Raw genomic sequence first — 24,586 nt, 5'->3', positions numbered from 1 at the left:
TGATTGAGTGATAAATATTGGCCAAGCCACCAGGGATAACTCCCCATCTCTTTTAAATAGCGCCTTGGGATCATTTGCATCCAACTGAAGGGGCAGACAAGGCCACCGTTTAATGTCTCATCTGAAAGAGGCACCTCCAACAGTGCAGTATTCCCTCAGGACTGCACAGGAGTGTCAACCTTAATTTTTGCAATCAAGTCCTGGAGTGGGGCTTGAACCGACAACCTTCTGACTCAGAGGCAGGAGTGCTAGTAACTGAGCCACCTGAAGAAAACCTAGCACATCAAGATGATCAGATACACATGAAATGTTGCAATTTAATAGTGACACTATAACACCCCTTCAGTACATGTAATGTACCATGGGACAGGATTCTGTAAAACAATGGCAAGTTAAAAATAAAACAGTGGAGTGGGAAAAATGTAACATTAGGATGCTTCTAAAGGGATGCAGCAACTTGGACTGGTTTCTGATAATTGCAGTTCATATTTTTCAACCTGGTGCCACTCAATTCACATGACTATGGCATGTAACACAATAGACAGGTCCTGATTCGCTGAAGCTGGTAGGTGTGAGACCACCTACTAGCGGAGGTTTCCCACCTGATGTGGGACTAGGTTTTATTTTGCCAACGGGGGCCCCCAGTGGTGGGCCAGAAGGTGGGTGGAAAGGGAAGAGACAGCGACCCTGCCTTGGTCCTTTATCAGCTCCCCAGCCGAATTCAGTGGCTGGCTGGCAGGCAGGCAATTAACTGCCCGCCGTTGAGGTGCTGTCCCCTTTAAGAGACAAGATGCTCCCCCAAGAGCAGCCAGCCATTCGGAGGGCTGGCAACTCAGCAGTCCCAGCAGCACCACTGAGTGCAGTGGCCACTGCTTGTACTGCAGGAGGCCCAGAACAGCAGCCAAGGAGCAAGCCCCAGAAGACAGGTAAGTGGGATTGGGCTTGCTTGGCCACGGGCATGCCCCGACAATGGGGATGGGGTTGCGGGGGGTGGGAGGGGGGGGAGCAGTGCAGGGAAAGAGTTGCTCTTTGAGTGGGTGGGATGAGCTGCCTCTGTGGGCCACACAAAATAGCTAAGTAGGAGGCCCCCCTCACTGAGCTCATGAGGAGGCACCTCTGCCGTTGGCTAAATGCCAGTGGCGGCAGGCCTTAAGTGCCCCTTAATGAGCCATATAATTGGCCTCTGGCATGGACAAAATGGCTTGGGGGCAGCATGTCACCTAATGCCATTTTGTCTGCCCTCACCACACACTCCCCCATCACCACCACCCCCCCCCCCCCAACCCCGCCACCACCCACCTCGAGACACCCGCCTCCCAGCCCATGGTAAACTCTGCCTGTTTACCAAAGGCACATGCCTAGTCCTGGAAACTATTTAGGCTAAAGGTGCAAATTTTTTTGAATATTCAGGGAGTAAGTGGCAGTGCAAGCTTTCTCCTGATAAGAAGTAGCCTTTTACTACTCAACTCAATGAAGCACACGGGTGTGATGGTAAGTTAGGTTTGCCATCTTTCATACTGCGAAACCAGTGCTGTAGTAAAACAAAACGTGTGGAGTGTCGATACATTGAATTTAGAGCATGGAATGTTTATTTTGGAATTTTCCATTCAACAGCTAATTTAGCAGCTACATACTAAATGACCGAGTTGAAGAAACAAGTCATAATGTAAATAAAATCACAGTATGGACTAGGGGAGAGGGGTGTAAATAAAGAGGAAGGCATAGTGGTGAAGGATCTCAATGAGTGAATTAAGGAGGTCAGCTTGGAGCCAGACCTTCTAAAAATAAGTTATCACTGGAAGAATCTGGAGACTGCAGTGTGAACTATGAAAGAGGCATGAAAAAGGCTGTGGCAAGTATGTTAATTGCTAAAGCTTCCAGATGCAGGAAAATTATTTTTCTTCCACAAATGATACCAAGAGGTTAGGGTAAAATTTCCTGAATCCTAATAAATGACCCCAAATCCTGAAAATTTGCATGTTCCGTGTAACCGTGCCACATTTTACATCAGTTTATATGTAGGTTAGCTAATGCAAAAACATCATTGTTGCCTGTAGGGCATTCAATGTCTGCTGTCTGAAATCATCTTAACCAAATGTGCCCAGTGCAGATAATGCTTCTGAACAAGCAGCATGAGGTGGGACTGTGACTGTACAAAACAAAGAAAATCTATCTACATCAGGGCAAATGAGATTCCATCAACTAATTGAAACATGTAGGACAAGAATACATTTCACACAGGTGAAACAAATCAAGAAAACTGACGCTGGCTTTTAGTATACAGCTAAGTTGTAGCTTTGCATTTGATGAGAAAAAGTGGACGACAATGTCAGGTGCTCCTTAATGAATAAGACATATGATGTAGTATTAGTGGTTACAACATCCATCTTACCCTCAAAATCGAGACCCATCAAAATGCTCATTTAATGAGATAGTTAAACCATTTTGGAGGGAAGTAAAAGCAGTGTTGTATTTTTATTCTTCAACCCGCTTCCTTGTGCCATCTCAGGCGGCATATCCTAGGTGCCAGCTAAAGGGACTAACAAATAATGATGGATACCAACAGCCTTGTACATATGTACTGAGCTGCCAGTTAGAAGGATACGGGAAACACAAGCGAAGAGGTCAATGCAATTCAGTTTCCATTGCCTTGGTGAGAAACCCACCAATTATTGTGGTGTTTGGCAAGCTGGGCAAGTATGGCCCAGGGGGGTGGACAGAAAGAGGAAAGGGAACAGAGAGAAGAAACAGATTACTGCAGAATTTTCAAGCAGTCAACGGCTCTTGCCAGGAATCAGCTATTATAATTCTTTGGCCTCTTTGTCTCGAGAGACAATGGGTAAGCGCCAAGAAGCAGTCAGTGGTTTGTGGAGGAGCGCCTGGAGTGGCTATGAAGGCCAATTCTAGAGTGACAGACTCTTCCACAGGCGCTGCAGATAAAATTGTTGTCGGGGCTGTTACACAGTTGGCTCTCTCCTTGCACTTCTGTCTTTTTTCCTGCCAACTGCTAAGTCTCTTTGACTCGCCACTCTTTAGCCCCGCCTTTATGGCTGTCCACCAGTTCTGGCGATCACTGGCAACTGACTCCCACGACTTGTGGTCAATGTCACAGGACTTCATGTCGCGTTTGCAAACGTCTTTAAAGCGGAGACATGGACGGCCGGTGGGTCTGATACCAGTGACAAACTCGCTGTACAATATGTCCTTGGGGATCCTGCCATCTTCCATGCGGCTCACATGGCCAATCCATCTCAAGCGCCGCTGGCTCAGTAGGGTGTATATGCTGGGGATGTTGGCCACCTCGAGGACTTCTGCGTTGGAGATACGGTCCTGCCACCTGATGCCACCGGAGGCAGCGAAGATGGAATGAGTTGAGACGTCGCTCTTGGCTGACATACGTTGTCCAGACCTCGCTGCCGTACAGCAAGGTACTGAGGACACAGGCTTGAAACACTTAGATTTTTGTGTTCCATGTCAGTCCGCCATTTTCCCACACCCTCTTGGCCAGTCTGGACATAGCAGTGGATGCCTTTCCCCATGCGCTTGTTGATTTCTGCATCGAGAGACAGGTTACTGGTGATAGTTGAACTCTTGAACCACTTCCAGAGCTTGGTCGCCGATATTGATGGATGGAGCATTTCGGAAGTCCTGTCCCATGATGTTCGTTTTCTTGAGGCTGATGGTTAGGCCAAATTCGTTGCAGGCAGCTGCAATCCTGTCGCTGTGTCTCTGCAGACACTCTTCTGCATGGGATGTTAATGCAGCATTGCCAGCAAAGAGGAGTTCCCTGATGAGGACTTTCCGTACTTTGGTCTTCGCTCTTAGACGGGCAAGGTTGAACAACCTGCCATCTGATTTTGTGTGGAGGAAAATTCCTTCTTCTATTAAAGACAGATTATCTGCATTTATTCCTCGAGTGCAGCACCATACATTTATTTGTAAAGTAAAATATGCAAGTGGACAGAAAAGTGAATTTCAATGCAACAGTCTGCATGGGATGTATGACAGCATGACTTCCCAGAGCATCAATGTTAGGTTGAAACCTGAGCAGCACAGACATGTGCAAAGAATTTATTTCTTGCAGCACTGGGCTTTTAACTGTGTAGCCTGTTTTACAGGTAGAATCTGTTTTAAATGTATAATCTTTAGAAATTTCAAATCACACCACAGGTCTTTGCCAACATAAACAGGCATTATGCTTCAAATTAATTTATTGTACATGAAGTCCTTTGCAACATTTGACAGACATGACAAGGTGTTCTCAATGCAATTTTTTCTTTTGCTAACTAGTGTTGAATTTGCCATTCTAAAATCAGAGAGGTGGGCATGGAGGGAGGGAATCGAATGTAGAGTCACATCTACAACAATCCACCACACAGCAGCACTGCTGAACACCTGCAAACAGGTGACCTTCCTCCATTTGACTGGATTATGATGTGCACTGTGGGGAACCTTTAAATAAGCAAACAACATTTTATCCCTTTTAAAAATAAAGTTACCCAACTTATCTGGCGGTCAGCTTGGGCTGAGCTATTGATTATTGGTTTTGGTCTCCTTACTTAAGGAAGGATATACTTGCATTAGAAGCAGTTCAGAGAAGGTTCACTAGGTTGATTCCCGGGATGAAGGGGTTGTCTTATGAGGAAAGCTTGAGCCTATACTTTGAAGTTTAGAAGAATGAGAGGTGATCTTATTGAAACATCTAAGATTCTGAGAGGACTCGACAGGGTAGATGCTGTGAGGATGATTCCCCTCATGGAGGAATCTGGAACTAGGGGGCACAGTTTCAAAATAAGATGGAGATAAGAAGGAATTTCTTCTGAGGGTCATTAATCTTTGGAATTCGCTTTCCCAGAGAGCAATGGAGGCTGGGTCATTGAATATATTCAAGGCTGAATTCAACAGATTTTTCATCAACAAGGGTGTCAAGGGTTATGGGCGCCAGCAGAAAAGTGGAGTTAAGACCACAGCTGAATTGCCTACTCCTGCTCCTATTTCTTATGATCTTATAAACTCACCTTTTTTAGACTGTCAGTGGTGCATTCTCCATGGCAACACCTCTACCAGAGTCCACTTGCCAATCAATCAGCAGTCTCTTCTCATATAGTATAAATTTGTTGCTTTCCCTTACATTGGTATTCTTGCGATTTGTCCTGATGCGTGCAAGATGAAACATTTGAACAAAATGTCTACTTTCAGCAATACTCACTTTTTTTGTTGCTCTTGGAAAGCAATCTGGATTTTGTAAACCTCTAACTTCAGAAATGCTGGTGTTGCTTCTTGTGAAAACATCATATCTTGTGAAAACATCATAAGCTCCAGTTGAAAATCCTGGACATTCAACTGTAGATTTTTTTTGAATTGTAAAATTAAGGTTACTATCATGAAAACCTTATATGCCAAATGGGAAATATTAATTTCATTGGTTGGAACCTTACATTAGACTTTTAACGGAAAAATCCTACAAGTCAACTTTTAAAAAACTGGCAACCAAGGTGGCTACTGCAATTTACATTTGAAACATCATAAGACTAAACTGGAGACGAAAAGTCTCACCGAGCCCAACCAGAACAATGGCTTGCTCTCAGTGATTGAATTACCTAGAATGGCTTGATCAACACTGTTGTCAAGGCCATTTACATTCATTAACTTAGAAAGAGCCAAACCCCCTCCAAGTGTGACTGAACATCTTAAGGCATGTAGCACCTTAAATCTCAGAAGATTCCAAAGAAAACCTCATTAAAAACAAAGCCATGTGACTGCTTGCACAGCTCTGAAGAAACTGCTGGCTTTGTCACACAGACAGTAGTGACTGAAAAGCCACCAATGAAGCAGGCTCTCTCTTTCTCCCCAGAAAAGATCAAGAGAAGATCAAGAGAAGATCAAGCTACAGCTAGGAACCACCCCACCCCCCTTACAGACCACCCAAGCCCACAGACCGCTACAGCCAGCAACCAGGGAACCAGAATCAACCCCCTCTTCTGCCTTCAGGAGCCCTGAGCAAAGCAAGCCAACCACCGTGCACGTGGCCCAGCGATGACTTCAGGACTACAATTTTAGCTGAGGACTACTGGACTGCCATACTGTATTTAAATTCCAAATATTCTGGACTTTAGTCCAACCAACAAATCTGTTTCCCTCTGTAATCTATTTGTGTGTGTGATTCTCGTGTGAATGTGTGCATGAATGCATAGCATAATTTTAGTATTTTAAACCGGGTTAGAGCGTTATGTAATAAACTGACCTGTTTCTTGTTTAAACTCAAGAGAACCTGTCTGATTAATGTGATTTCAAAAGAACCAGAGGAACAGGAGCAAACAAACACTCATTGAGGTGGTAAGCTCAACCACTGTGTTAAAATAAAGGATAAACCCTGTTGCAGTCAAACAGAGAAGGTCGAAAGAGGAGCCAGAGACCCCCTCCTCACCTGGCCGTAACATTACTGATGTGGAATTGAGATATTTGAACATTGGTAACCTGCATCAGGCAAATAAGAAAGGAACCAGTGAACCACAAGCCAAAAGACTTGCAGGTTGATAGGTAAATTGGCCATTATAAATTGTCACTAGTATAGGTAGGTGGTAGGGAAATATAGGGACAGGTGGGGATGTTTGGTAGGAATATGGGATTAGTGTAGGATTAGTATAAGTGGGTGGTTGATGTTCGGCACAGACTCGGTGGGCCGAAGGGCCTGTTTCAGTGCTGTATCTCTAATCTAATCTAATCTAATCTAAAATATGGCAACAATGGAATCTCATCAGAGTATGAATCAGCTTCTTTGTGAGATGAGGGTTGGGTTGGGGAAAAAAAAAAGAGGGGAAACAAATCTTCAGTACTAGCTTCTAGGTGAATTAATAAAAGTGGTTCCCAGCAGAGTTACTTTAAAATACATTGTAGATATCTTCAGAAATTCTGATCAAAAATGTCCATCTTCCATCTTTGGCCTCCTTGTCTCGAGAGACAATGGGTTAGTTCCTGGAGGTCGTCAGTGGTTTGTGAAGCAGCGCCTGGAGTAGCTATAAAGGCCAATTCTAGAGTGGCAGACTCTTCCACAGGTGCTGCAGGTAAAATTGGTTGACAGGGCTGTTACGCAGTTGGCTCTCTCCTTGCGCTTCTGACTTTTTTCCTGCCAACTACTAAGTCTCTTCGACTCGCCACGCTTTAGCCCCGCCTTTATGGTTGCCTGCCAGCTCTGGCGATCGCTGGCAGCTGAGTCCCACGACTTGTGATCAAGGTCACAGGACTTCATGTCGCGTTTGCAGACGTCTTTAAAGCGGAGACAAGGACGGCTGGTGGGTCTGATACCAGTGACGAGCTTGCTGTACAATGTGTCCTTGGGGATCCTGCCATCTTCCATGTGGCTCACATGGCCAAGCCACTGGCTTGGTAGGGTGTATATGCTGGGGATGTTGGCCGCCTCAAGGACTTCAGTGTTGGAGATACGGTCCTGCCACCTGATGCCAAGTATTCTCCGGAGGCAGCGAAGATGGAATGAATTGAGACGTCGCTGTTGGCTGACGTACGTTGTCCAGGCCTCGCTGCCGTAGAGCAAGGTACTGAGGACACAGGCTTGATACACTTGGACTTTTGTGTTCTGTGTCAGTGTGCCATTTTCCCACACTCTTTTGGCCAGTCTGGACATAGCAGTGGAAGCCTTTCCCATGCGCTTGTTGATTTCTGCATCTAGAGACAGGTTACTAGTGATAGTTGAGCCTAGGTAGGTGAACTCTTGAACCACTTCCAGAGTGTGGTCGCCGATATTTATGGATGGGGCATTTGTGACGTCCTGTCCCATGATGTTCGTTTTCTTGAGGCTGATGGTTAGGCCAAATTCGTTGCAGGCAGCCGCAAACCTGTCGTTGAGTCTCTGCAGACACTCTTCAGTGTGAGATGTTAATGCAGCATCTTCAGCAAAGAGGAGTTCCCTGATGAGGACTTTCCGTACTTTGGTCTTCGCTCTTAGACGGGCAAGGTTGAAAAACCTGCCACCTGATCTTGTGTGGAGGAAAATTCCTTCTTCTGAAGACTTGAACGCATGAGAGAGCAGCAGGGAGAAGATGATCCCAAACAGTGTGGGTGCGAGAACACAGCCCTGTTTCACGCCACTCAGGATAGGAAAGGGGTTTGATGAGGCGCCGCTATGCTGAATTGTGCCTTTCATATTGTCATGGACTGAGGTGATGATACTTAGTAGCTTTGGTGGGCATCCAACCTTTTCTAGTAGTCTGAAGAGACCACGTCTGCTGACAAGGTCAAAGGCTTTGGTGAGATCAATGAAAGCAACGTAGAGGGGCATCTGTTGTTCACGGCATTTCTCCTGTAGCTGTCGAAGGGAGAACAGCATGTCAATGGTGGATCTCTCTGCTCGAAAGCCACACTGTGCCTCAGGGTAGACACGCTCAGCCAGCTTCTGGAGCCTGTTTAAAGCGACTCGAGCGAAGACTTTCCCCACTATGCTGAGCAGGGAGATTCCACGGTAGTTGTTGCTGTCACTGCGGTCACCCTTGTTCTTATAGAGGGTAAAGTCAAAAATGTACACACCTCTAAAGTGCCACTCTGCATAACAATTGGTTATAAGAAGTGTAAAGGAACCACTGCAAGCAACAAATAGGATGCATTATGGTGTGTGGATGTAACTACAGCTAACACACTTAAAAGACAAGATCCTTTAACTGGGGGAGGGTTAAAGCACCTCTTTCACTTTCTGTACATGGCAACTATATCATTTGTTCATTAGGTTTAGTCCTCGTGGGCCAAAAGCAATATATTTTTGTACTACAATTCAACCCACCCAAATCATAAACAAGAATACTTTTACAAGCGCTTATACACTGAATTCTAGAGTTATTTGAGGGCTACATCAATCAGGTTTTGCAATTACTTTTATACATTTAAATGTATAAGTTTAGAAATAAATTCCAGCTGAGATGACTAAATCTATTCTCAAGCCAAGTAGCAACGTGCAAAATTACTGCAAATTACAAGTGATTGAATTCATCACACAGTAACTATAGAGCAATAATCATGTGATCCACAAATAAAAAGCACAAACACCATTCAGCTTTAAAAAAATCTTTCCTCTCCTCTGCTTTCCAATAGTTATCATATTTACATATGACTGAAGAGTTAGGAGGCAACATACTATAGTGCATCCTCTTTGTTGCAAGCTGTAATTCCTCTTTTTTTTGCTCCATACTTTGCACCAATTCCAGTTGAAAAGATGCAGCAAGCTCCCTTCTATAATTCTCCAAAACTGCCATGAACCAGAGCTTCCTTACAGCGATCTGATGGGGATCACAAATTCCATCATAGAGGAGGGATAACATTACTTGCACAAATTCAGAGTCATTCATATTCACTGCTCCAACATGTTCCTCTACCACCTCAAAATAATGCAGCGCAAGGTTGCCAACTTTGACCCTTGCCGAATATGAATGTTGTATTTGATACACTCCCAAATTACCCTGCATTTCATTTTCTCTAGCTTTCAAACTAAATCATTAGCCTGCTCCCACATCAACAGGCATCATCAATTAAGTTATTTTCAACAGTTTTCTCAAGATAACTTTTAATCATTATATACTAATGCTCAAGAGCCACAATATGTCACACAGAAAATATGGGGCATCACAAGGGAACTACACAGATGCAGTCCTCAAAGACTGTTGATTAAAAGTAATCAGAACCATGATTCACACTAATGTCTTGAAGCAGATCAACACCAACTAGTACAAAAACTAGTGGGGGGGGGTGCGTGGGGGGGGGGGTTGTGTGGGGGGGGGGGTTGTGTGGGGGGGGGGGTTGTGTGGGGGGGGGGGGTTGTGTGGGGGGGGGGGGTTGTGTGGTGGGGGGGGGTTGTGTGGGGGGGGGGGGTTGTGTGGGGGGGGGGTGGGTGGGAGAGAGCAATGAGAGAGGGACAAATGATCGAGATCCAAAGCATCAGGTCCAGGCCCCTGAATGTACAACTGCCAATGAATGAGTAATTAAAATAGGGATGTGCAACAGGTCAGAATATATGCTTCATTTATATTAAAACAAAATCAAAAGAAGGTAGTGGAACGGATCCCAGATGTAGAAACACATTGGCCAACTTTGTCCACTACTGTACCCAATTAACTCAAACTGTATGGTCAAGTGGGAACCATTACTTTTTTTTCTTAATTTGTTTAATGTAGGAGATGCTATCGTCCCAATAACAAGCAGTGAAATAAAGCTGATTAACAATGTGGTACAGTTCAAGTCATATGGACTTGCGGAAGGAGTCAACCATCATTGCTCCCCTCCACCATACCCAATTGAAATCCCAAACAAGACAGAATTAAACTAATTCCCCAAAGTTCACATACTGGAGTGCATTTCACGAACAAAGAAGCACCTTTGATTCAGCTGATGCAGATAAGCCACTACCCATGGTTCAGAATGCCATCTGAACCCTTCAGCATATTACTGTTTTGCAATGTCTCAGTTTTATCCTGTATAATGCATGAACTGAATTGTACATTACACTGAAAATTGAACAGTACAGAAAGAGGCTCCACAGGATACACTATTCCAAAAGGAATCCAATGCATTGAAAATAATCACATCTAAAGAAATAAGTTGACTCTAAATTTATATTTGGTGGTGCATTTTACGTACTTAAGATTCAAATTGTTGGTTAGTACCAGCATCACTCACTCTAAGTGCAAAGCAAAGTTCCCCAGAAATCCACCATAATGTACAGCCCCAGACCCAACTTCTACTGCCTCAATGGGGAATTTCCAATTCCTATGTCAGCTATGCCCAGAGTTATGCAGCAATTTGTCATGAATTCTGTTATTCATGAAACCAAAGGCACGCATCCATCAGTAACAAGGTTACATCTACCCAACCTCATTTCATTTATAACCTTTATATATCATTAGTCTAGGCTGGACTCAAACTGGACCAACCAGTTCACCAAATGCGAATACAAATATTAAGTAGTACTTTGTGTACTTTACTTAGATCAATGGACATGGTTTGCAAATATCAATGTTAATGCGGCAGAAATCAACAGCTTTATACATTCCTCTCAGCTGAAAAAACCTCTTGCCTTAGTCATATAAAAGGGAGGGATAGGGATGATCAAACTCCACTAAATGAAATTCCAGGAGGTTATTGAGACATCAAAGTCTGCTATGCAGCAAACCTATTCTTAAAAATCTAAGCAAACCAAATACAATATTGTTTTTCAAAAATTTAACAAGGATTTGTTTAACATCCTGACTCTTCAATTAATCCTTACCTGCTCACCATGGTGTTGAGTCATAGAGTTGTTACAGGAATAATATGGACAATTACCAAAGTTATATTTGTCTAGAGAGACAGTCTCACTCAACATTTGTTAATTGATTGCCACTTCAAAGATATATGATATAAATCTGGAAAGAAAGCAGTTCACTTATGCCTCCCATATACCCAGGAAATTGGCTAGAAAAATACTTCCACTTGGGTTAAATAGCTAATCTCCCTAACAAATAGCTATTTAGCCCAGGTGAAAGTAATCTCCCTAACAAATACTACACCTGGGCTAAATGGTTAATCTCCCTAACAAATACTTCAAGCTGGGCGAAATGGCTGATCACCCCACCATATTCCTGGAATTGGGTTAAATGGTTGATCATCCCAACATATACCTCCAATTGCGAAATGGATGATCTCCCCAACAATACCAACAACTAGTTGCGTGGTTGACAACATCCATCTCACCAAACTAAGAGATTAATTTGGCTCCGATCAAATGCCTTGTATGCAAGCAAATTACATAACTGGAGCACTGGATTTCATTTTTACTAGTCCTGCAAGACAGCAATCGTTATGGCCGAGTAAAGTGGAGAAGATTAGGCACTGTGGAGGCAAGATTTGTGCTGTTCACAGTGAAATCATAAACACACATTCTTCATGCACACCTTTAAGATTTTGCTACAAATAGCAAATTGTGGAATTCCTCCCCTTGGAGGGTTACATAATAGATTCTGTTCTTGAGGGAAGGTGTGTTTTTATTGTTTTACTAGGGTCTATAATCAAAGCATGTTCATGCAGTGAGATCCTTACATGAAAAGTGGTATTTCAATAAACAAAACTTGTTATGTGATGTCAATTACACAATATTCTACTTTACAAATTCCATTATGAAAGAAACTGTAATACTCCAGTACTGTGTTGTCCTGAACATTAATTCCAGAACACAATAAATTTTCCCAGTCACTGTTCTATAGACAGCAGCTAAAGGGTGCCCCATAGGAGCTCCAGTTTCTTATTTCACCTTTTAACCATGGAGAGATGAGCACGCACTTTGAAAATGCGCAAATTTTAGAAACTAGAGGGAGAATTTTAACTGTCTATTGAAAACCAGCCAGGGACAGTATTAGAATGGAGAGGTAAAATTCACCTACTGACCTCCAGTTCCAGCTGTAATTTTCAAGTGCAGGTCCTAAGGACACCAAAATAAAACCAGTGGGGTCCTTCTTTAAATACACAGATTGGCCTTCAAGGATGTCATTGGGAACTCAACTTTAAACTGTGCAGGGCTTCCCTGCCAGGCCAAACCTATCGACAAGTGGACCTAAAGCCAGAAGAAGTCCAGCAAGGCAAGTCATGTAAAAAATGTTAATACTTTCCTTGTGGACAATGAGGAGCAGGAGTGCTCCTCCTATCCCCAGAAGCAATCACAGTGCCTCCCCTGCCTCTGGCAGCTCTCCTCTTCCCCCAACTGTGATGCCCTGCCAACTCCAGCACCCACCCAACCACTTAACTTAGCTTTAGGGACAGTTTCTTCAGGTCCCCAGCAGTGGTCTTCCTGGCTATTTCGGATGGGAATTTGTCCAGTGGCAAATTGTTGAAACCTGACCACTGCCAGACAGGCCTGCCACTTGCTTGGCTGCATTCCATACACGAGTTAAAAATCAACATTTCAACGTACATCCCAATGCTGTTGGACACGTTATGCTGTACCATACCTAACATGCAACAACATTTCCCAGTATCAACTGGCACCATTACATACTTCAGGGACCAACTATATAGGATATTATTAGTCCTCTCCTTGCAAAGCATCTCCTTGGAGTGGAGTATATTCAACTCTTACATTCATTGGACTCAATTAATTACATAAATCCATAAGATGCCACTTGATACTTCCATTATTTCAAAACTAATATTGATAAACTGAAATAACCCTAAAGGTGCATAGTTTTCAGGTTGGTTAAAGGTAGCTTTTAAAACTGGGAACTGAGGTGATGCTAACTTCCAAATAAGAGGTACCAACAACCTTCTGTATATTTTGGCCTGTTGATTTTTAAATTATTTTTGTTTAAATTAATATGCTCATATCATTAATGAAATTCTGAAAAGTAGAACTGTGAACCATTTATTTTACAATTTTTCTTTTCTTTAAACTTTTCTAACACCAATGGATACCACAGGATATTGATTATTTTATAGATACAAACTCCCACAATACCATCTCAATTTACTGGCTTTAATGTAGACAGGATGATCTTGATAAATGCTGCCTTCTTTGTAGAGTAGCATTTGATGTTGATCCAACCTACTGGTGTGGAACAAAACAGATCACTTCCTGTGAAAGAAAAGTTCACCTGAGCATTGTGCTGTAGCCTATATCACACGGTAGAAATTACTGGTGATGTTATTGGTTGAATTCTTCATGTTCTTGTAACAATTTTCTCTCTCCGCTGTTTGAATGGGAACACTAACCCACTCGCATTCATACATTGCCAAAAGTCATTTCCACCTTTATATCTACCGCAATATGAACTTGGAACCAAAGAACCAGACGTTTATAGCACAGAGCATCATTCAGTCCATTGTACCTGCGCCAGCTTTTTACTATAATAATCCAAAATTAATGCCACACTATTCGTCTCTGCGCTAATTTTAGGGAAGTTATTAACTCATTTAAAATTTTAAAGATATACTTCAATGGGTTAAAGCTTGTCTAGTACAAAAAAGAATGTGACTCAAGCACGTTAAGGATTTGTACATGAGTTTCACCAATCAGGAAACCTACCTTGAGATTTATAAACCTAATTCTAAGTCAACGTATTGTTTGTCACTGCTGCATTGAGTTGAATATCTCACAATAACTTCAAAGTAAATTCACCACAATTTGGGAATAAATAATTGCTGTCTCCAAAAGTCTTCCAATTGCTTTCAGCCAGAGAAAACCACAGCAGCTATCAGAGAAACCAAATTAGTGGCAATTCATAGTGGTCTTGACATAAAGCAAATTATATATAGGAACCCATAGGAGGTAATATTGAAGATAACAAAAAAATTAGAAAGAATTCATATCAATAATAAAATAATGAGTGTTCTGTTTGAAGTAAAGATATTTCAAGTATGTTATTGAAAATAAATTCGAATTTGGGTTATCTTCACTCTGGGAACTTTAAATGAATCTGATTTCCAGGTTGCATTCTGTATAGAAGAAATGACATTTTATTAAAAATATCTTCAGGATTTTTAAATATAAAAAGGTTTGTAGCTTTTGCTTTAGATTAAATATGGAGGAGATAAAATATTAAAATTTGATGTACAAGAATGATAATCATCAAGAATACAGGAAAATCTTTTATTCAGCTTTATGCATCAATGCACATACATTAAAAACACATTGCACATGCATGAGAAGGCCATCTCTATTCATGTTAAAATTTTAGTACATGACTTTTCAAATTAATTCATTAGCACAAAATTGCAGAGACATTGTTCAGCTAATACTGTTTCACAGAAGGCACAGTCTGTTAAATTTATATAAATAAGACCAGAGAGATTTCTGTGCTGCAAGCATACTATTCCAAATGAGCAATATAAGATGCACGGGTCAGAAAATTCTGCAGGTGTTCTCCTGGCTCCCTTTTATAACTCCGTGGAAATGCTGCAAAATGGCAGAAACCCAGCATAACCTACTTTGCAAGGATGTAATTATTGTCCAGATATATTTCGAACCAAAGCTCCATTTCCAGATATAACACTGACATTGATCAGAAGAAACAGGAGCAGGAGTAGACCTGACAGCCCCTTGAACCTGCTCCGCCATTTAACATGATCATGGCTGATCTCCTGCCTCAATTGCTCTTTCCAGCCAGCTCTCCAGATTCTTTGATTCCCCTAGAGATCAAAAATCAATCTATCTCAGCCTTGACATTACTCAGCAATGGAGCATCCACAATGCTCTAGGGTAGAGAATTCCAAAGATTAACAATCCTGTGAGTGAAGAAATTTCTCCTCAACTCAATGTGATTGGTTGGTGAGTCACTGCTGTTGGGGAATAACACTAAATAGCTGGGTAAGTAACAAAAGTAAAGGAAAGGTTACAGTTTTTTTTAAATACAGTAGGCAGTGGGGTTTTTTTAGGGAATCAAGGTCCCGAGCATAAATAATCTAATTGTTGGGTAATTTAAGGGGATGAATTAAGGGTAAGTCATGGCAGGGCAGCTCGGCAACGTGGAGTGCTCCTCCTGTGCAATGTGCAAAGTCAGGGACACTTCCAGTGTCCAGAGCAAACACGTGTGCAGGAAGTGTCTCCAGCTGCAGCTACTCAAAATCCGCGTTTCGGATCTGGAGCGGTGGCTGGAGACATTGTGAACCATCCGCAAGTCTGAGAATATCGTGGATAGCACGTACAGGAAGGTGGTCAAACTGCAGGTAAAGACTGCTCAGACAGAAAGGGAATGGGTGACTGCCAGGCAGAGTAAAAGAACTAGGCAGGTAGTACAGGAGGTCTCTGGGTCCATCTCCCTTTCGAACGGATTTTCCACTTTGGATACTGTTGGGGAGATAGCTTCTCAGGGGAATGCAGCAAGAGCCAAGTCTGTGGCACCACAGGGGGCTCAGCCGCACAGGAGGGAAGGAAAAGTAGTGGGAGAGCTATAGTGATAGGGGATTCTATCGTAAGGGGTACAGATAGGCGTTTCTGCGGCCAGGATGGTATGTTGCCTCCCTGGTGCGAGGGTCAAGGATGTCACGGAGTGGCTGCAGGACATTCTGAAGGGGGATGGTGAAGAGTCAGAGGCCGTGGTACACATTGGTACCAATGACATAGGTAGAAAGAGGGATGAGGTCCTGCAACAAGAATTTAGGGTGCTAGGTAGCAGATTAAAAAGCAGGGCCTCAAAGGTTGTAATCTCTGGATTCCTCCCAGTGCCACATGCTAGTGAGTATAGGAATAGGAGGATAGAGCAGATGAACATGTGGCTGAGGAGATGGTGCAGGAGGGAGGGCTTTAGTTTCCTGGATCACTGGGACTGTTTCTGGCAAAGGTGGGACCTGTACAAGTTGGTACAAGGGTTGCACCTGAACCGGAACGGGACCAACATCCTTGCTGGGAGGTTTGCGACTGCTGTTGGGGGGGGGTGGGGGGGTTTAAACTAATTTGGCAGGGGGATGGGACACAGAGTGGAGGTACAGTAGGGGGTGATATGGAACAGAAAAACAGAGTCAGTCTGGAAGGCAGAGCAAATATTGACCTGTTAAGGCACAAGTGAAAAATGCAAGGCTGGATTGCATCTATTTTAATGCAAGGAGTCTTACTAGTAAGGCAGATGAATTGAGGGCATTGATGAACACATGGAATTATGATATTATTGTTATCACAGAGACATGGTTGAGGGAGGGACAGGACTGGCAGCTCAATATTCCAGGGTATAGAATCTTCAGGTGTGACAGGGGAGGGGATAAAAGAGGAGGTGGTATTGCACCGTTGATCAAGGAGTCAATTACTGCAGTAAGGAGGGGTGATATCTTCGAAGGTGCCACAAATGAGGCCATATAGGTAGAACTTAAAAACAAAAAGGGGGCAATCACTTGGATGGGAGTGTACTACAGACTGCCAAACAGTCAGGGAGAGATAGAGGAGCAGATATGTAGGTAAATCTCAGAGAGGTGTAAAAATAATAGGGTAATAATAGTAGGGGATTTCAACTTCCCTCATATCAACTGGGATAGTCTTAGTGCAAAGGGCTTAAAGGGGACAGAATTCTTAAAATGCATACAGGAGAGCTTTTTCAGCCAGTACATCGAAAGTCCTACAAGAGAAGGGGCAGTACTGGACCTAATCCTAGGGAATGAAGCTGGATAAGTGGTAGAAGTGTCAGTGGGGGAGATTTTCGGGGATAGCGACCATAACTCTAAGATTTAAGGTAGTTATGGAAAAGGACAAAGACAGACTGGAAATAAAGGTACTGAATTGGGGGAAGGCTGATTTCAGTATGATAAAACAGGATCTGGCCAAAGTGGACTGGGAGCAGCTACTTGTAGGAAAGCCTACATCAGACCAGTGGGACTCATTCAAAGAGGAAATAGTGAGAGTTCAGAGCCAACATGTACCCATTAAGGTGAAGGGTAGGACCAACAGGTTCAGGGAACCCTGGATGTCAAGGGATATAGAGGATTGCATCAGGAAAAAAAAAGGAAGCTTATGGCAGATTCAGAGCGCTGAAAACAGCGGAGGCCCTAGAGGAGTATCGAAAGTGTAGGGGGGTACGTAAAAAAGTAATTAGGAGAGCGAAGAGGGGACATGAAAAAACACTGGCAGGCAACATAAAGGAAAATCCCAAGGCATTTTTTAAGTATATTGAGGGCAAGAGGATAACCAGGGAAAGAGTAAGGGCCCATTAGGGATCAAAGTGGTAACGTGTATGTGGAGCCAGAGGATATAGGTGAGGTTTTCAATGATTACTTTTCATTTGTGTTCACTATGGAGAAGGACAAAGTAGGTGTAGAGATCAGGGAGGGGGATTGTGATATACTTGAACAGATTAGTATTGAAAGGGAGCAAGTATTAGCTATTTTAGCAGGCTTAAAAGTGGATAAATCCCCAGGCCCAGATGAGATGTATCCCCCCAGGCTGTTATGTGAGGCGAGGGAGGAAATAGCAGGGGCTCTGACACAAATTTTCAAATCCTCTCTGGCCACAGGAGAGGTACCAGAGGATTGGAGGACAGCGAATGTGGTACCATTATTCAAGAAGGGCAGCAAGGATAAACCAGGTAATTACAGGCCGGTGAGTCTAACATCAGTGGTTGGGAAACTATTGGAAAAAATTCTGAGGGACAGGATTAATCTCCACTTGGAGAGGCAAGGATTAATCAGGGATAGTCAGCATGGCTTTATCAGGGGGAGATCGTGGCTGACTAACTTGATTGAATTTTCGAGGAGGTGACTAGATGTGTAGATGAGGGTAAAGCAGTTGATGTAGTCTACATGGACTTCAGTAAGGCTTTTCATAAGGTCCCGCATGGGAGATTGGTTAAGAAGGTAAGAGCCCAAGGGATCTAGGGCAATTTGGCAAATTGGATTCAAAATTGGCTTAGTGGCGGGAGGCAGAAGGTGATGGTTGAGAGTTGTTTCTGCGAGTGGCAGCCTGTGACCAGTGGTGTACCACAGGGATCGGTGCTGGGACCCTTGCTGTTTGTAGTGTACATTAATGATTTAGACATGAATATAGGAGGTATGATCAGTAAGTTCGTGGATAACATGAAAATGGGTGGTGTCAAAAATAGTGAAGAGGAAAGCATAAGATTACAGGATGATATAGATGGGCTGGTAAGATGGGCGGAGCAGTGGCAAATGGAATTTAATCCTGAGAAGTGTGAGGTGATGCATTTTGAGAGGACTAACAAGGCAAGGGAATACACAATGGATGGTAGGATCCCAGGAAGTACAGAAGGTCTTGGTGTACTTATCCATAGATCACTGAAGAAGGCAGCATAGGTAGATATGGTGGTTCAGGAAGGCATATGGGATACTTGCCTTTATTAGCTGAGGCACAGAATATAAGAACAGGGAGGTTATGATGGAGCTGTATAAAATGCTGGTTAGACCACAGCTGGAGTACTGTGTACAGTTCTGGGCACCACACTATAGGAAGGATTAGATTGCACTGGAGAGGGTACAGAGGAGATTCACCAGGAGGTTGCCTGGGCTGGAGCATTTCAGCTATGAAGAGAGACTGAAAAGGCTAGGGTTGTTTTCCTTGGAGCAGAGAAGGATTAGGGGGGACATGATTGAGGAATACAAAATTATGAGGGGCATTGATAGATTAGATAGGGAGAAACTTTTTCCCTTAGCGGAGGGGTCAATAACCAGGGGGCATAGATTTAAGTTAAGGGGCAGGGCGTTTAGAGGGGATTTGAGGAAAAAAAATTTCACCCAGAGGGTGGTTGGAATCTGGAATGTACTGCCTGAAGAGGTGGTAGAGGCAGGAACCATCACAACATTTAAGATGTATTTAGATGGCCATAGCCTACAAGGCTACAGGCCAAGTGCTAGAAAATTGGATTAGAATAGGTAGGTGCTTGAGGCCGGCACAGACACAATGGGTCTGTTTCTGTGCTGTATGACTCTATTACTCTATCTCAGTCCTAAATGATCGACCCCTTATCTTGAGGCTGTGCCCCGTGTTCTAGATTCCCCAGCCAGGGAAACAACCTCTCAGTATCTAGCCTCTTAAGCCCCTTCAGAATCTTGTATGTTTCAATGAGATCACCTCTCATTCTTTGAAACTCCAGGGAGCATAGACCCAATTCAATCTACCTCCCAAAGGACAACCTTCTCACCACAGGAACCAATCTAGTGAACCCTTGCTGTACTGCTTCCAAGGCAAGTTTATCCTTAGATATAGAGACCAAAACTGCATCCAATACGCCAAGTGTGGTCTCACAAAAGCTCTATACAACTGTAGGAAGACCTCCTTGTTTTTGTACGCCAATCCTCTTGCAATAATAAAGGCCAACATGCTATTTGCTTTCCTGATTGCTTGTACGTTCACGTGTTTCTTGTGTGAGCACATCCAAGTCTCTATGAACATCAACATTTCAAAGGTTTCATGCCTTTTAAAAATATTCTGGTTTTCTATTCTTACTATCATAAGAACATAAGAAATAGGAGCAGGAGTAGACCATAAGCCCCTCGAGTCTGCTCTGTCATTCAACACGATCATGGTTGATCTGCCCCAACTCCACATTCTCACCCACTGCCCATATCCCTTAATCCCCTGAGACACCAAAAATCTGGCTATCTCATCTTAAATATATTCAACCATGGAGCATCCACAATCCCATGGGGTAGATAATTCCAAAGATTCCCAACCCTCTTGGTGATTAAATTTCTCATCTCAGTCCTAAATGATTGTTCCCTTATCCTGAGACTATGCCGTGTTCTAGATTCCCCAGCCAGGGGAAACAACCTCTTAGTGTCTAGTCTGTTCAGCCCCTTCAGAATTTCTTTTGAGCTACAGCACTGAAACAGGCCCTTCAGCCCACCGAGTCTGTGCCGACCAACAACCACCCATTTATACTAATCCTACATTAACCCCATATTCCCTACCACATCCCCACCATTCTCCCACCACCTACCTACACTAGGGGCAATTTACAATGGCCAATTTTATCTATCAACCTGCAAGTCTTTGGCTGTGGGAGGAAACCGGAGCACCCAGCGGAAACCCACGTGGTCACAGGGAGAACTTGCAAACTCCGCACAGGCAGTACCCAGAACTGAATGCGGGTCGCTGGAGCTGTGAGAAACATTGTATGCTTCAATGAGATCACTTCACATTCTTCTAAACTCCAGCAAGTAGGCCCAATTTACTCAGCCTCATCATGGGACAATCCTTTCATCCCAGGAACTAGTGAACCTTTGCTGTATCACCTCTAATGCAAGTATATCCTTCCTTAAATATGGAGACCAAAACTGTGCACAGTACATAAGATGTGGCCTCACCAAAGGCCTGTACAATTGTAGCAAGACTTCCTTATTCTTGTACTCCAATCCCCTTGCAATTAAGGCCAACATGCCATTTGCCTTCCGAGTTGCTTGCTGTACCTCATGCTAACCTTTTGTGATCCTTGTTAGAGTACACTCAAGTCCCCTGAATATTAACATTTAGAAGTTTCATGCTTTTAAAACATATTCGGCTTTTCTATTCCTACTACCAAAGTGAATAACCCCACACTTCCCCACATTATACTGCAACTGTCACCTCATTGCCCACTTAGCTTGTCTATATCTCTTTACAACCTCTGTGTGTTCTCCTCACAGCTTACATTCCCACCTAGCTTTGCATCATCAAACATTCACTATCTAATTCATTAATATAGATTGTAAATAGCTGTGACCCCAGCATTGATCCTTGAGGCACACTATTAGTTACAGCCTGCCAACTTGAAAATGCCCTTTTTATCCTTGCTCTCTGTTTCTTGTCCATTAACCAATTCTCCATCCATACTAATATATTATCCCCAACTCCATGAGCCCTTATCTTATGTTTTAATATTTGATCTGGCACCTTATCAAATGTGGTTTGGAAATCCAAGTATACAACATTTACTGGCTCCCCTTTATCTACCATACTAGTCACATCCTCAAAAAACTCTAATAAATTAGTCAAATGTTGACTCTGACTTTCTAAGTGCATTGTTAAGACTTCCTGAATAGATTTCAGCATTTTCCCTGATAACTGATGTAAGGCTTAATGGCTTGTAGTTCCCTGTCTTTTCCCTCCTTTCTTGAATAGTGGTGTTACATTTCCTAACTTACAATCTGCTGGAACCGTTTTAGAATCTAGGGACTTTAAGGCTATTATAACCAGTGCATCCACCATCTCTGCAGCTACCTCTTTCACAGCACTAGGATGTAGGCCATCAGATTCTGGGGATTTGTCAGCTTTTAGTCCCTTAAGTTTCTTCAATTCGTTTTTTCTATTCATATTAATTGCCTTAAGTTCCTCACTCATATTTGCCCCTCAGTTACTCCCTATTTCTAGCACGTAATTAGTATCTTCTACCGTGAAGACAAACACAACATATTTGTTCAACGTCTCTGCCATTTCCTCATTCCCCATGTTAATTTCTCCTGCTACTCTCCTTTTTATATACTTGTAAAAGCTCTTGCAATCCATTTTTATATTCCTGGCTGGTTTACTTTCATCCCACTTTTTCAACTTTGTGGTCACCCTTGACTAGTTTCTAAAAATCTCCCAATCCTCAATACTACTATTTTGCACAATGTTATAAGCCTCTTCTTTTCATCTCATGCTACCCTTAACTTCCCTAGTATGCCACAGATGTATCTTTCTTGCTGCATGTTTTTTTTTTAAACAGAATGTATTTTTGTTGAAAATTTTAAGTCATTTCTTTAAATGTTTCCCACTGTTTACTAACCACCATACCTTTTAGAGTATTTACACTGTCAACCTTAGTGAGCTCTCCCCTCATACTTATGTAATTGGCTTGAAGTTTAAGAATCTCGTTATGGACTTGAGTATGTTGCTCTCAACCTTTATATGGAATTCAATTGTATTATGATCACTTTTTTTTTTACACAAGGACCCTTCACTATGAGATTACTAATTAGCCTTGGCTCATTGCACAATACTAGATCTAAAATAACTATCCCTAGTTGGTTCCACAATGTATTGTTCTAGGAAGCTGTTGCAAAAGCATTCTATAAACTCATCTTCCAGACAACCTTTGCCAATTTGATTTTTCCAGTCTATTTGAAGACTAAAGTCCTCCAAGATTATTACATTGCTTTTGTTACATGCTCCATTTATTTCTTGCTTAATCTGTCCAACAGTATAAGTACTGTTAAGTGGCCTATAAATGACTCCCCTCAGTGCTTTCTGACCCTTGTTATTCCTAATCTCTACACAGATTGGTTTACTTCCTGATCATCTGTGCCAAGATGCTTTCTTACTTTTGTCCTTACTTCATTGTTTATCAAGGCTACTCCTACTCCTTTGCCATTCTGTCTATCTTTTTGAAATGTTAATTATGTTAATTACCCTGGAATATTTATTTCCCAACTTTGGTCACCTTGCAACCATGGCTCTGCAACAGCAATCGGATCAAACCATTTATTTCTATTCATGCTTCTAGTTTGTCTATCTTCTTACGAATGCTTTTTGCATTCAGATAATAAATGTTTCATTTTACTTTTTACCACTATTCTTTGCATGGGCCTTATTTGCTGATGCACGATTACTTTTAAAATCGCTGTCCCTCCCTGTCCCACTCTGCTGGTCTTTACCAAAATTGCTAACACTGCTGTATTGCTTCCACTTTTCTCTTTAGATTTCTAAATTTCTCTTCACCTGACTCCTCCCCTCCCCTTTTAGTTTAAAGCCCTATCCATAGTCCTAGTTATATAATTCGCCAGGACACTGATCCCAACCCTGTTTAAGTGGAGCCCATCCCAATGGAACAGCTTCTTCTTTCCCCAGTACTGGTGCCAGAGCCCATGAATCGAAACTCCTTCTTCCCAAACGACTCTAAGCCACACTTTTCATTCTCTAATCTGCCTGACCTTATGCCAAGATGCACATAGCTCTGGTAGTAATCCAGAGATTACTACTGTCATGCAGGCCCCCACCTGCCAAGCATGAGGCATATTAATTTCACCACATGGACATGAAATTTCAAACTGTTGTTGAAGTGAAGAAAGTACTTGCTTTAAAAAATTGCCAGATCTTGGCTGGAAATACATTTTCATATTAACAAATAGTGTTTGGAAGGGCAAAGCAGCCATTCCCTGACACGTTCAACCCACAATGGACCCTTGGCTGGAAAGACATTTGCATATTAACAGACAGTGCTTGGAAAGGACAAAGGACCATTCCCCGACACATTCAACCCAGAATGGGCTTTTGCTCACCAGACGTTGAAGATGGAGAAGCTGGCATTCCAGGTTGACTGCTAAGATGGCCAAATACACAAATGGACATGGTCAAACCAGCTAGTCACATGACTAACCTGCTGGGCAACCTGGGTTTATTGAATTTGTACAAACAGTTTGGACAGAAAGCAGAATGCTCCTGGACTGGGAAGATCTCTCCTGGCTGGCTCGCCACAGCCTCTCCTGTCTGCCTGCTCCCATCTCTTTCTCACAAGCCTCTGAATACACTGAATACACATGAACCCCAAGAGAGAAAAGTCTCCTACAGCAAAGAAGGCTTAAGAAGAATACTGGGCCCCAACAAAAAGCAAGATCTACCTACAATCAGGAACTCTACAGTGAGCTCGAAGAACCGTAACAAGAACTCTTCAGATATTGCCTCAAACTTTCCTGCTTTATTTTTTTTCTGTTCTTTTTGTCTCTATTTGCATGTGCGCATCACATATACATGCTAGTGTTGGCGTGTCATGTACCCGTAGGCATTAATCAAATTAGAGTTTAAGTTTAATAAATTTCAATTTTTCTTCTTTAAACCTAAGAAAGCCTGTTTGCGCTGGTTTCTTTGCTTTATAATTGGAAAGCAGTGAACAAGGATTCACCAAGGGGGAGCTAAAAACATGGTGTGTTTAAAATTAAACCCTGTTACGGTAAGACCAGGTGAATGCGGAGAGGGACCCCTCGACTCTTTTCTCAGCTGGTCATAACACTACCTTTGAGGTTCTGCAGTGGTTACAGTGGCGCAGTTGTTAGCACCGCAGCCTCACAGCTCCAGCAACCCAGGTTCGATTCTGGGTACTGCCTGTGCGGAGTTTTCACCGGGTGCTCCGGTTTCCTCCCACAGCCAAAGACTTGCAGGTCGATAGGTAAA

General features: G+C 42.8%; 1 protein-coding gene across 3 annotated transcripts in view; it reads right to left on the bottom strand.

The window, feature by feature from the left end:
* The window catches only part of pacsin1b (protein kinase C and casein kinase substrate in neurons 1b), a 447,488-nt gene that overhangs the window by 307,628 nt on the left and 115,274 nt on the right, over positions 1-24,586 (bottom strand). The window lies entirely within an intron of this gene.

Source organism: Heterodontus francisci, chromosome 25 (genome assembly GCF_036365525.1).
Source record: "Heterodontus francisci isolate sHetFra1 chromosome 25, sHetFra1.hap1, whole genome shotgun sequence".
Lineage (NCBI taxonomy): Eukaryota > Metazoa > Chordata > Chondrichthyes > Heterodontiformes > Heterodontidae > Heterodontus > Heterodontus francisci.
This window is presented reverse-complemented; position numbering and strand designations above follow the sequence as displayed.